At 37.4% G+C, this 12459-nt stretch overlaps 1 protein-coding gene across 6 annotated transcripts in view; it reads left to right on the top strand.

Moving 5' to 3' along the window:
• bcl9 (BCL9 transcription coactivator) overlaps nt 1–12459 on the top strand; it is a 141401-nt gene that overhangs the window by 97613 nt on the left and 31329 nt on the right. For all 6 annotated transcript variants that reach the window (XR_012365600.1, XM_055204597.2, XM_055204599.2 and 3 more), the window contains one exon: nt 5688–5765. The gene's annotated coding sequence lies outside the window, so the exon portion shown is untranslated. The remainder of the gene's footprint in view (nt 1–5687; nt 5766–12459) is intronic.

The raw sequence follows: 12459 nt of genomic DNA, 5'->3' as shown, positions 1-12459 counted from the left end.
ATGTTGGAGGGCTTATTGCAAACATAAACACCTCTGTTTATCTTCAAATGGTGTCTTCGACGATGGTATAATATAAAAATCAGGTTCATCTGTTTTGGCATTCCTATTCTGACACTCAACAGCACAAGAAGACATTTTCTAGTGAGTTATATTGTTCGTTTCACTCGTGTCTAACAGGCTGTTTACACTTGGCATTAACATGTGTTTTCGTCTAACGGATCACAAGTGGACGACGTTAATGCCAGGTGTAAACGGTGTTCAAAACGTTTTGAGCTCGTCCACTTTCGACCACTTTCAACCACATCCAAAGGTGGTCGAAACCACTTTCGATCGGATCGCTTTGGAGTTGCGGAACGCACATGTGGTTGAATGCGTTCGAACAGCCACACGCGACCGCCTTCTCTCCGCCCATTTATCTAATCTGAGGTATTAAACACAAGATATACGTCTTTTTTGACTTCTGGCGTGAACATACGGTGAACAGCGCTATTTTTAGCCTTTCATTGATAAAACTAAGCGGCTGATCTCCGTAGTTTCGTTTTGAAAGCGTGTGAAAGTTGCGCGATCCTATTTCATCAATTGCGCTGAAAATTCAAAGAAAGTTCTTGCATACTCATGTACAAAACACTGTGCAGCATGTTTACTTGGTAAACAAGCAGTGCACTCCGACATAATATTAGTTTGCGTCCATATAAACTCATAATTACTCCCGCTTGGGTTTGAATGACAGCAGAGAGACTCGCCCACCGTCTCACAGACCACCCCCTCATAGTATTCAGCACAGAAGCGGTCGAAAGTGGACAAAAGAGACGGATTTAAATACCAGGTGTAAACGTAATGTGTCTCTCTCGTCCACTTGTGATCCGATCGATGAAAACACATCTTAATACCAAGTGTAAACAGCCTCTAATTCATTTACACTGTTTTTCTGCCACCACATTGCGCGCGTGACGTAACTGTGACGTCGACTCGCAAAAGGTCTATATAATAAAAAGTAAGTATAAAAGTATGTATACACTTAAATATTTCTTAGTGTGTGTGTGTGTGTTATAAATACACATACATAATTATTATACACTGTGTACACACATGATGTAAACAAAAACTTTTATTCTGCAAGCGATTAGTTGCAATTAATCGTTATGCCGACAAACTTTGCAGTGTATAAGTACTAACCTCGGTGACAATGTTTAATACATTTAATTAGGTCTGCACGATATTGAGGAAGTTATGCGTATTTTGGGTTTTGCAATAACGATATTTCTTGTTGTATATCATTTCCCAAGAGAAATACTATTTTTATTAGATTTTTTTTAGTTATTTAGATATGTAATTATCATGCTAAAATAATAAACGGGTAATACATATTTGTGTGTAATTGATGTAATTAAATCTAATTTAGGCTTAAAAAAACTTTCAGACGTACCGTTCTGTTTAGGCACAAGTTTGTTGCTGTAGTTTTTCTCGCTCGTCTCTACTCCTGACATATTTATTCTCCGCTCTGTGCTTTGAGCTGCTAAGTTCACCTTTGCAGAGTTTGCGCCCACAGTCAAGCTAATACTATAACATTATAAGACCTACTTGGCTATTCAGTAAGGCCCCATCTGATTGGTCTAAATTCAACAATCTAAGCATGCAACACACAAATGATGGACGCATAAATAAATGTAAGTTATGACAACTTTCTGTAATATGGATATCGCATATACTGTTGTCGCTTCAACAATAATTTTCCGATATTTCGTGCAGACCTACATTTAATGCAGATGTTTACCATGGTCATGGTTAGTATTGTTATTGTAGGTCGTTTCAAACTTTTGCATTTTGTATGAACGTTAATCAGACAATTGCAGCAAAAATCTTGGTTATGGGAAAAATGTGGAGGAAAAGTCTATTTGATTATTGCAAATGTGCATCAAGATAAATGTGCATATTTTGTCGTTTGAGCTATCTACAATATATCTATGTCTATGTATCTATGAGTCTATGCATCTTAAATATATTCACACCTCTAGCCTTTGTATTTGTTGCCCAGCATGTTGACTTAATCCATAACAGGGTTCCTGAGGTTAAACATGTAAATGAATTTGAGTGTTTTCTCTCTGTTAGCCACTCCACACAGGTAAACTGGTTTGTTTGAGCATGTGTGGAATGCTGTTGTGAGGGAACCGTACACCAAAAGGTGAAGTTCTACCATGTCTGCCTACGTCATCGTCTTTAGATGGGAGACTGGGCGTAGAGGTGTTCGCACACAAAGGAACCTGTAATTTGAAGCTTCAATCTTGGACACACTTAATGACACCCATCTCATCTACGTCATGCATTTTCCTGTTAACACCTGCGTGCATGCCTAAAGGGGCCTGTTTACATAGAATGCACTTTTTATTAAGACTTTCATTAGCACGTAGCTATAAAACTATATTGTAAACATGGTTGTAACAACGATGGGTGGCAAAGTGGGTGGAGCCGAATGAAATCCAACTCACTCTCAGTATGCATGAATTTGTGTGTAAATCTTCACGTTTTGCTTCCTTAAGCGTCTGCTTAATGCCTAATGTAAATGTAATGTTAAGTCAATACGTCGTGACTTGATATAGACCTCATCTCCGGTTTGTTTAAGATACAGATGCCCATCTCTAGTGAAGTCATATTAAGTTTTTTTTTTTTTAACAATTCGTGTTACCCGCTGTACACACAGCACACCTGGCTTCCTCCACCGACAGCAAAACCTACCAAATCAAAAATGCAAAACAAACTGGAACTTTATCGATAATAAATATGCAATTTTACTGCTCTAAAATGTTTTGTGGACAAGGGCTGCACTGCGAAAAGCCCTTATATTGAGCTGGATTGGGCATGTATAAGGGTCAGAAATACACGGTTTGGCAAGATGAAAAATTATTTTTTTTACTTGTTTTAAAAGCATGCATCAGGTTTATTTCAATGCACAGTGTATTTATGTTAATTTTATTTAAAAAAATAAATAAATAAATTTGCACCATTTTTCTGAAAGTTAAGAATGAATGGACCTGAAAATGTCAAATGGTGTAACCGCCAATTAATGAGAAATATTAAATATTTTATACACCTTGATGGCATGTAAGCGTAATTATATATATTTTTAAATATTATCTTATTAGTTATTTCTAAATGTAAATTTTAATGCCATATGCTGACAACAGCTGTTTTCTGAATAATCTTTAACAAATTATGTAAAAATAGTAAAATGAAGTATTTTTTTAATGTAGACAGTTGTTCTAGTTTTTTTTTTTAAATATGAGCTCACATGATTGCCTTCATATTTACCTTTGTCTCCATTACCTTTAGGGAAACCTTTTCCTAGTTAGTATTTATCCTAATTGTATTTAGTGTTATTGTAGTTTTGTATGATTTATGTGCACTGTTAATAAGTAATAGCAATCTTGCCTGAAACACTACTTAATTAGCTTGATTAACATTGGTTTATTGGATGCCGGGCTTGAGCTGTCCTGTGATTCCCATAATTCTCTGTGGCAAATGATAAAATGGAGATAAAGCACCAGTTACACATCATGTGCATCTTTTTGTATTCATTTTATTAGACTATTCTTGGTCCATCCTGCAGTCTGATGTATATTATGATGTGATGTGTATATAAGCTTTACTTTACTGAATTTTGTATAACACTGCTGTGGTTAGACTGGAAGCTGATTGTAAAGCAGCGCTGGTTTTGAGAGGAAGTGACCTCACAGAGAGAGGAAGCTTCTGATGGGATTTTGAGTGTCTTTTTCACAACAAAAAATGTGTCCATTTATTAAAACATCTTGTTATTGTAAGCTTTGAAGCTCAATTTCTTTTAACTGTGCACAAGATGTGTTCAGATCAGTGCTTGTGAATGGCACAAGCTCACCGACACACTTCTTCAATAGTCAGGCCGCTCTGTGTCTGTTTCTTTGTGTTTTTTCTTGTTCCAGTGAGTTTAAGTTTTGTGTATTGTGTTGTATCGGGAAAAGTTCATCCAAAGATGAAAATTAAAGTTTAATTCACTAAAAATATTCAACTCTCAAATCTCATTTGTGCTATTGCATATTTAAACATGAGTGAACTAATGGATCTACATCTCTTGCTGTGTCAAGTTTGAACAGGTGCTTCAATAAATACATTTAATTTTAATAATAATTGGAATAAATATCAATTATTCAATCAGTTTTACATGTTAGCACCTGCCAAGCAATTCAGCGACTAATTGTATATGTAGCGGTGAGCGGGGCACAAACTAACGCAGGGTTAATAGGCTTTATGCCCAGCTGCACTACTTCCTGAACTTCAGCCAGCTCCTTGTTTCCTGTCTGCCATTATTGGACAAAAGAGACGGATTTAAATACCAGGTGTGCCTGACCTCCGTTGTCACAACAACAATAATCAGGCACACCTGGATTAATCAGTTTGTCCAATAATGGCAGACAGGAAACAAGGAGCTGGCTGAAGTTCAGGAAGTAGTGCAGCTGGGCATAAAGCCTATTGCTACACGGCTACCTCACATATTTATACAGGACCGAGAAATCTTTGCTTTTTCTCTTATTGTCAGAAGATGATCTCCTGTGAATTTGTAAAAAGTTTTGATGTGTTTTCATTGAGATATTGAATAAAGAGTGTTTTGGAGGCATTTGAAGTAAAAACCCTTTTCTTTCGACTTCTGAATTGGATGTGTCGGTCACTAAATCCAACCTTATATTATTTGAATCACTGTCTTGTTACCTAAAACATAACATCATTTTAAAACATATCTGCAACTTCTAATAACTGATAGCTGGGATTGAAAACATTTTTACACAGCGGGGTTAGTTGTCACACAGTGTTACAATTAAGCCTCGGGTACACAATGATAATGAAATTAAAACAATGTAAATACTATTAATCAAAATGATAACTGTTAATACAATATCAGAGGAAATAACTCACAATTATGATTTTTTTTTTGTTTTAAAGGGGACATGAAAAAGGGACTTTTGTCATATTTTAAGTGCTATAATCAACCTAGAAACTGTGAAAAAGATCAACCCAGTAACTTAGTTTTGGTAAACCGTTCTCTGCAAGCATGTGAAAAAATAGGTAATTCAAATTTGTCTCCCATTGTGATGTCAGAAGGGGATAATACCGCCCTTAATCTGCGCTAGTATCCAACCACAGCACTGTCATTTAGTGCAGAGGATATCTATCTATTATAGGATAGATATATAAACAATATCCACCTTTAGTATATATAGACAGAATTGTATTGAATTATTTGTGTTTGAACAAAATGTTTTAGCAGGTGTTACAACAAACCCTCTGTTTGTTATAATAAACCTCACATATGGGGTAAGTTGTCACGTTTGCACTCCTGTCACTTTCGATGTAATTGTACGATAACGGTAGGACCCACATACAAACTTTAAGCGTTCATTTGTAGCAGATATGTGTATGTTGATTGTATGAAAAAAATGATTGATCTAACTTAAATATTTTTTTAATGATCGAGCCAAAACCAAAAAGTGTTAGGTTGTGCCCCGCTCCCCCCTATAGAGTGGTCACAGCTGTGCTTTTACAATGCCTTTTTTAAATGCATTTCAATCAGTCAGATACTTATTTATATCACTACTACTTTCTCTTGTGGATTAACAAGTCTGTTTAATAAATGTGTCTCTGTCTTTCTCTGTCTCTCTCAGATTGTAGTGCAGTTGGTGGCATTCTGTTGCAGTCTGAGCAGTCATGGCCACAGCTATATCGTGACACAGCGGGACATGGTGAGTACATCTCTCTTTCCTGACTCTGTCTGCACACGTTCATGTTGAACAGCATTCCTTCAGCAGGGGGCTGCATGCAAATAAACAACACTGATGTGTTTGTGCATCTGAGTAATACATACACCTATGCAGACTGATGAATGACGGTTAGGTTTAAGGGTGTAACTGTTGTGTTTTAACTCCAAATCACATGTTTTTGTAGAAATCAAGCAGGATTCAGAGCTTTCAGACCAAAAGATTGTTCAAGCTGGCGATATTGATCCAAATCAAATTGAAGTTGAACAATCTGCCATTATAACTCATTGTATTGTCAACTATAAGCTTTTGCAATATCCAGTATGCATGTGGTTTTCGGAAACGCCCAGGTCCTAGTTAGTCACATTGCTTCCATGTGTTGGCGCTGGAAAGGCAGTTGAAATGGAGAAAATCAGTATGGTCCAACAAGTGACACATCCAGCTGTTTAGCTGAAACTCAAGAAGCAATGCATTCAATTTCACAGATAGAAAATAATCTGGCTGGTGTAAGTACAGTGATGGTTTAGGTGATGCTTTAGCATCTTGCATTGATCAAGCTGTATTTCTGCAATCCCTGTTCAATATTCACTTTGGTGGTAAATGGGATGGGTGCTTGCACGCATGCTTGTACGGCTTTGTAATGCAGTAGGCCTAGATTGGGAAAGACCAAACTAGTCTAAGATTAGAACCTTGAAATGGCCCTGTTGGTTGCAATTGTTTGAATAATCCACCATGCACAAACAAATATGATGGATTTGTGGATTGTTGTTTAGGTTGTGTTGTAAGCGATACCTTGCAGCAGGCTCCTGGCATCTCTGCATTCAAGTCGTCAAGGCAAAATGCATGACTGTTACAGGATGTTGTATTAGTTACTTGGTTTTTTGCTGTGTTGATCGTAAGAAGATTTGCCCACAGTGAAGTCTAATTGGGTGATTCTCACGAAAACTTGGTTTTAAAAATGTCAAGCATGAAAATGTAAAAATTGCTTAAATGTACTTTTTTCCCACCAGACATTGAAAAACAAAGTCTGGAGTAAATGGGAACATTAATTTAAAAACCTTTACTTATCATTTAACACTTTTTGTAACATAATTTAAAAAATTAGTCCTAAAAAATCTCATTACCGCAACAGTCAGAAAACATCAACACTGACATATTTTCAAAATGACATGACAAACCTGAAAGAACATAATTTGGAGATTCTGCACATGCATTTAAAATCAAAGTATTATGCTTCTATTAATTAAATTAACATTTATTTAGCATCTGTTGCGGTAATGATAATCAAAATGTCGTGTAAGCATTCTGACAAGACAATATTTCAAATTAACTGTAAAAAAATGATCTTACCTGGTAGCCATCTTGAAGTAACTGGTCCATGTGCTTGGTCACTCAAAATCAAACTTTATTAAAATTCTGTATGTGTGCTTAAACTGTTCTCAAAAAGTGTTGCGGAGGATGAGAACATCAGGCATGGACACATCATTTTCCTAATTTTTCTTCATTATTATTATACATGAATATTCAGTAAATATTTTTTCTGTCATCTAAAGTAGTCTAGCAAAACATCCATTTATTTTTTTTCTTAATATTTTTGTGTTAATTTGATTAAATTACAACATAACGCATGTTCAAACACAGCCGGACACATTGCGGTAATGAGAATTTCAGCAGAAAATGAGATAAAATTTCCAATTATAAATTCTTATGTTGAAATCACACATTGTGCAAGGTAGAACACAGTATTGTGTTAATTCTGATGCTTTTTAATGTTACTATATTACACATTTTAAAGCTAAAATCATTAGTGCCGTGGTGTTCAAATGGTTTCGTGAGAATCACCCAATTGGTCCAAAATCTGGTCCTAATAATCATATACTATAAATCAAATGCATTCTGATAACAGTCCTTCCAGAAAACGTTTTTTATGTGATTGTTGTGGGCAAAAATCCTTGCTCTTGTGGCATGTTTTCTTAAGAAATGCGATGGAAAATGCGGGATATTTTTGTAATTTTATGCGATGAAATTGCAGGAACTTGCAGAAATTGCGTGAACTTGCAAAAACTGTGAGAATTTGCAAAAACTGTTTGCAGCTTTTGCAGCTTTTCATTGATGTTCACGTCGCATAATTACGTCACTTCCTAACATTCCCATGACAACATGTGTGAAGTAAATGCAACATTTTTCAACTTTCTGCTAAGACATATGACTTTTTGCTTCGAAAATGTGGGAATTATGAAATCATGCAAGCCCTGCATATTTTGCGAGCAGAAATCTGCAATTTATGCAGCGAAAGCGCGGCGTATTTAAAAAATGCAGCCCCCGCATAAATATGCGGACTTTGGCTGCTTATGCATTGGAATCATGGGATCACATAATCACGTTTTTCTGGAGGGACTGTGATATGCGTCTTGTAGGGTTCCACGATAAATCATGCGCATCAGATGGTGCTTTTAAGCTACGTCCATGATAATGAATGCGAAATTGCCCCGATTGTCCGTGAACTATGGCTTTGTGTAGTAAATGCCTCTCCATCTGAAAGCGGGTGATGCCGATTTACTGCTAATCAAGGAACCGGCTTTACTGACGAGATGCGCTTAACAATCGCATACGATTTATCATGCAGCCCTATTGTCTTGCTTTGTGGCATTTTTATTTTGCATACACAACCAAAACTTGTACTTTAAAACTATAATCATTTTAGCCAAATACGAAAAGCTCAGATGCAAAACCCTCTTAAAGGCGGAGTCCACGGTGTTTGAAAGCCAATGTTGATATTTGAAATCACCCAAACAAACACGCCCCTACCCCAATAGACTCTGGACCTTTTGTTGATAGACCCGCCCAACACATACGCAACCCGGCATTTGATTTGATTTGATTGGCTATAAGTGTGTTTTGGTAGTCGGCCCGTCTCCTTTTCCAAAGCGTTTTTCAAACATCGTGGACTCCGCCTTTAAGTGCATCTGACATGTTTTCTTGTAAATGAGAATTTTTAATCAAGCAAAGTCATTTCACTTTGACAGATTATAAGTTTAGGTTAGTCAGTAATTAAAATGCCCTTTTTTTGCAAATGTTACATTTGTCATTTCATTGGTATTGTCTTTTGCTGCAAAAACCTCTAAGTAGGGGTATCACTTGTATAGGGATATATTGTTTGCCGAAAGTACTGTATAGATTTTTTTTAAACCCTGTATCGGTTTTTTATACAAGATTCATGGCAGTTGTTTCGTTTTCAGTTTACATCCCGACCGGTAGATAGCATTCTTCTTATCTCTAAACTTCAAGAGTGACAGGAAGTAAAGGTCTTCACGGAGGACCCATACAGGACCTGTTTTAAATGGTAAATCGGGTTCGTTCCTAGTTTAATTACTTTGGGTCTCGGGTCTGATTAACACTGTGTAAAACCCGAGATGACCCGGCCGTGATCAAGCGCTACAGTGCATGCCCCGTCTCATGCGCTTCTCCGGTTTCTATGGTCACTGACAACAACTGGTTCCTGTTTTTAAAGTCACGACCACGCGTTACACTTTTTTTGTCCCATTTTTTTTATTTTTATGAATGAACCCTCTTTTTACATCTAAAATGTTTGCTTGGAGAGCACAGAGATAATAGCAAATAAGCAATGCTAATGTCAAGCCCATTGTACTGAACAAGCAATCATTATTTTAATTCAAACGGCAAATAGACCTTATTACTTTACGTATATACTTGACGCAAATTTCGTCACCAAAAGAGTGCGCACATACTGTATGCGCACCCCCATATTTTTGAAACCTTGCATACACTATACATGTAGGTTGCGTATGCATGTACAGTAGTATGTAGAACATAAGAAGTATTGCAATTTGTCGCAATGCACATGCTTTGAACATTAACGCACGTGTAAAAAGTGAAATGAACTATGCTTTGCAAGAACGTGCATTTAACTATGCTTGCGCATGCGTAAAAAACGTATACCCAGAATTTTAAGCCGATTTGAAGTAGGGATCGACCGATATGGATTTTTTTTTGTGCCGATGCCGATACCGATTTTTGTTTCATCAGCCTTAGCCGATGACCGATACAGGCTACCGATTTTCTTGAGCCGATATTTGGAGCCGATACTGCTTTTGCTCACTCAATTTACATCATAAAAATGGCACGATGACACCATATGTCTCAATTTAAAAAATTATTGAACTTAATAAAAAACTATATTTAAAAAATAGTAAAAACGGGTGAGGGTGCTATGGAACCATGAACTGCACTCTCCACAATGACGAGGAACTATCAGCAAAGGATACTGATTTCTAGCACTTTACTACTACAAATATATATAGAGATGAGAAATAAAAACCCGCTTTGTGCAGCTATGATCAGCTGTTAGGCCGAGCTTTCGATGTTGAAATGGGAAGGTTGGTTGTTTTTAGTCACATGACCTGCAATCGCTTTCAGCACTCTGTCTATAAATAATGCCGGAAAAAATCGGCGAACACAGCAGCCACATATCGGCCGATGCCGATACACATAAAACCAGCAAATATCGGCCTGATATATCGGCCGACCGATATATCGGTCTATCACTAATTTGAAGCCAAAATATTCAATGAATGTGCCAAAACTAAATAGAGCATTTGGTCATTCTCATTTTTGACGGAGGTGGCTTTTAGTGACTGCTATGTCTGAGAACGTGTTCACATTCATGTACACTTTGATGTTGTTATATTTTGAAAAATGTGTTAAACGTCATATTTAATTCTCAAGAAAAGCAGGTGTTGCTTGTTTTGAATGTATAGCTTTTGTTCACTACAAGCATGCCATGTGCATGAATGTAAAAGTGTGGTCACTGCAGTTAATCGATAACCTGGTGACTCTTGACAGGCAGATCTGCTTGTTAGTTGTGTTTGAGTGGCAGTTTAAGGTTAATAGGAAGAGATTTTAGAGAGGGGTTGTTTCTTATTGATTATTTGTGTGGTTTATAAATAGGATTTGCTTATCTCTGACCTTTTTATTAGGAATAGATTCAATTTAAAGTGTGTTTACTATGTTCCTTACCGACCTCTTCTCCCTCTTTGTTCATTTTACCATCTAGCTGTAAAATAGTTCAGACTGATGGATTTTATTTTGGCTGTTTATTCTGGCTGCTATGTCCGGTCGTAATTCACATTAGCTGTCTGTCTGGGTATTTTTATTGTATTAACAGAAGCTACCTGTAAGAGCTATATGATACTTGTTTCATATGCCGTCTCTATTGCTATAGACTAGGGTTTGTGTGTTTAACACCACAACTAGAATTAAGCCTTAGCCTCAACTTAAGTGCATATGTATGTTTATTTGTTTCAACCCCCCCCCCCCCACGAAGGAAAGTCTGTCTTTTCTGTATGTGAGGAAAAATCCTTTTCACCGTGATGCTGTGTGTGTTTGTAGCCACACATTTCATACACGCGCCCGCTGTTGTTTTGTTCAGTAAGTGGGGGAGCGTTCAGCCCTTAAGCCACGCAAAATGGAAGTGGACTTGAGGAAGCTTCACTTTTAACTAGGTAAAGGTGGCAAAACCTCTGTCTTAAACAGACCATTACACAGTTCATATAGTTATTTAAGCCTTACGGCTCTGTGGCGTCCAACTTCGTAATCTGTGTGGATTTCCATACCTCTTGTTATTTCGCTATTTGCCTGTTTGCTTTCTGATGTTACCCTGTAGTTGTTTTGTTGGTTGATGCCTCACCAAATGTATGGCGTGTTTTTATTGTGTGGTACCATGTACCCAGCCATGTCGTACAATTCAATGGAAAAGCACCATTAGTGACCATCGAATTATGCGACCACGTCACTAGCCATGTTTACGTGCACAAAATTGTGTCAATCCGACTTAATTTAATCTGATTGCAAGTTACGACAATGCAGTTTACATGTACCCTCAGGATTCAGGGTTCCCACGGGTCTTTGAAATCCTTGAAAGTTTGTAAATCTGGGGGGGGGGGATTCAAGGCCCTGAGAAGTTTTTGAAAATATACATGTATTGATACAGGTCATTGAAAGTGCTGTAATCTATTTTATGCAAGAAGTTTTCTGAAAAAAATCCATATTATTCCCTGTGTAGTGTTGGAAAATATCATAAAAATTCTAGACTTTAAGCACAAATGCTAAAATGTTCGCCTTAAATGCTTATATCTTCTGTACGCGAATATTGATTCATTCCAAAATACTTGTGTTTGACACATGAAAACGTCTCGGGTTACGTATTTAACTGTTGTCCCCTGAGAAGGGAACGAGACGCTGCGTCTCCCTTGCCATACTTCCTGGGTCCCTGTAACGCTGTCTTTGGCAATATTTCAGATAGCGATATACTTCCTGGCTCCCGCGTCACCCTGTCTTTGTCGTTATGAAATGTGTCCCCACATTTAGTCCTTGAATTTGAGGGTATTACACAGGCATGAAAACGGGTCAGGGGTGAAAAAGGTGAGAAGGGCGCTCGAGGGGCGATGTGGCCTCTGATGGGGCCGCGAGGTGGGAGGACCCCCCCAGAATAAATATTATGGGCTCATTAGGGAACATGCTGTAACTTAACTTATTTATTCTTCAGGCATGTGAATGGCCAAGGACAAAAAAGAAGGAAGGAACTCAACATCCCTCCACATGGGCAGAAACAAAATTCCCACCATAACATACATGACCATTATTTCAATTATTTAATTCT

Source organism: Misgurnus anguillicaudatus, chromosome 3 (assembly GCF_027580225.2).
Source record: "Misgurnus anguillicaudatus chromosome 3, ASM2758022v2, whole genome shotgun sequence".
NCBI classification, from domain to species: domain Eukaryota; kingdom Metazoa; phylum Chordata; class Actinopteri; order Cypriniformes; family Cobitidae; genus Misgurnus; species Misgurnus anguillicaudatus.
Note: the sequence above shows the minus strand (reverse complement) of the source record. Positions and strands in the feature narration are given on the sequence as shown.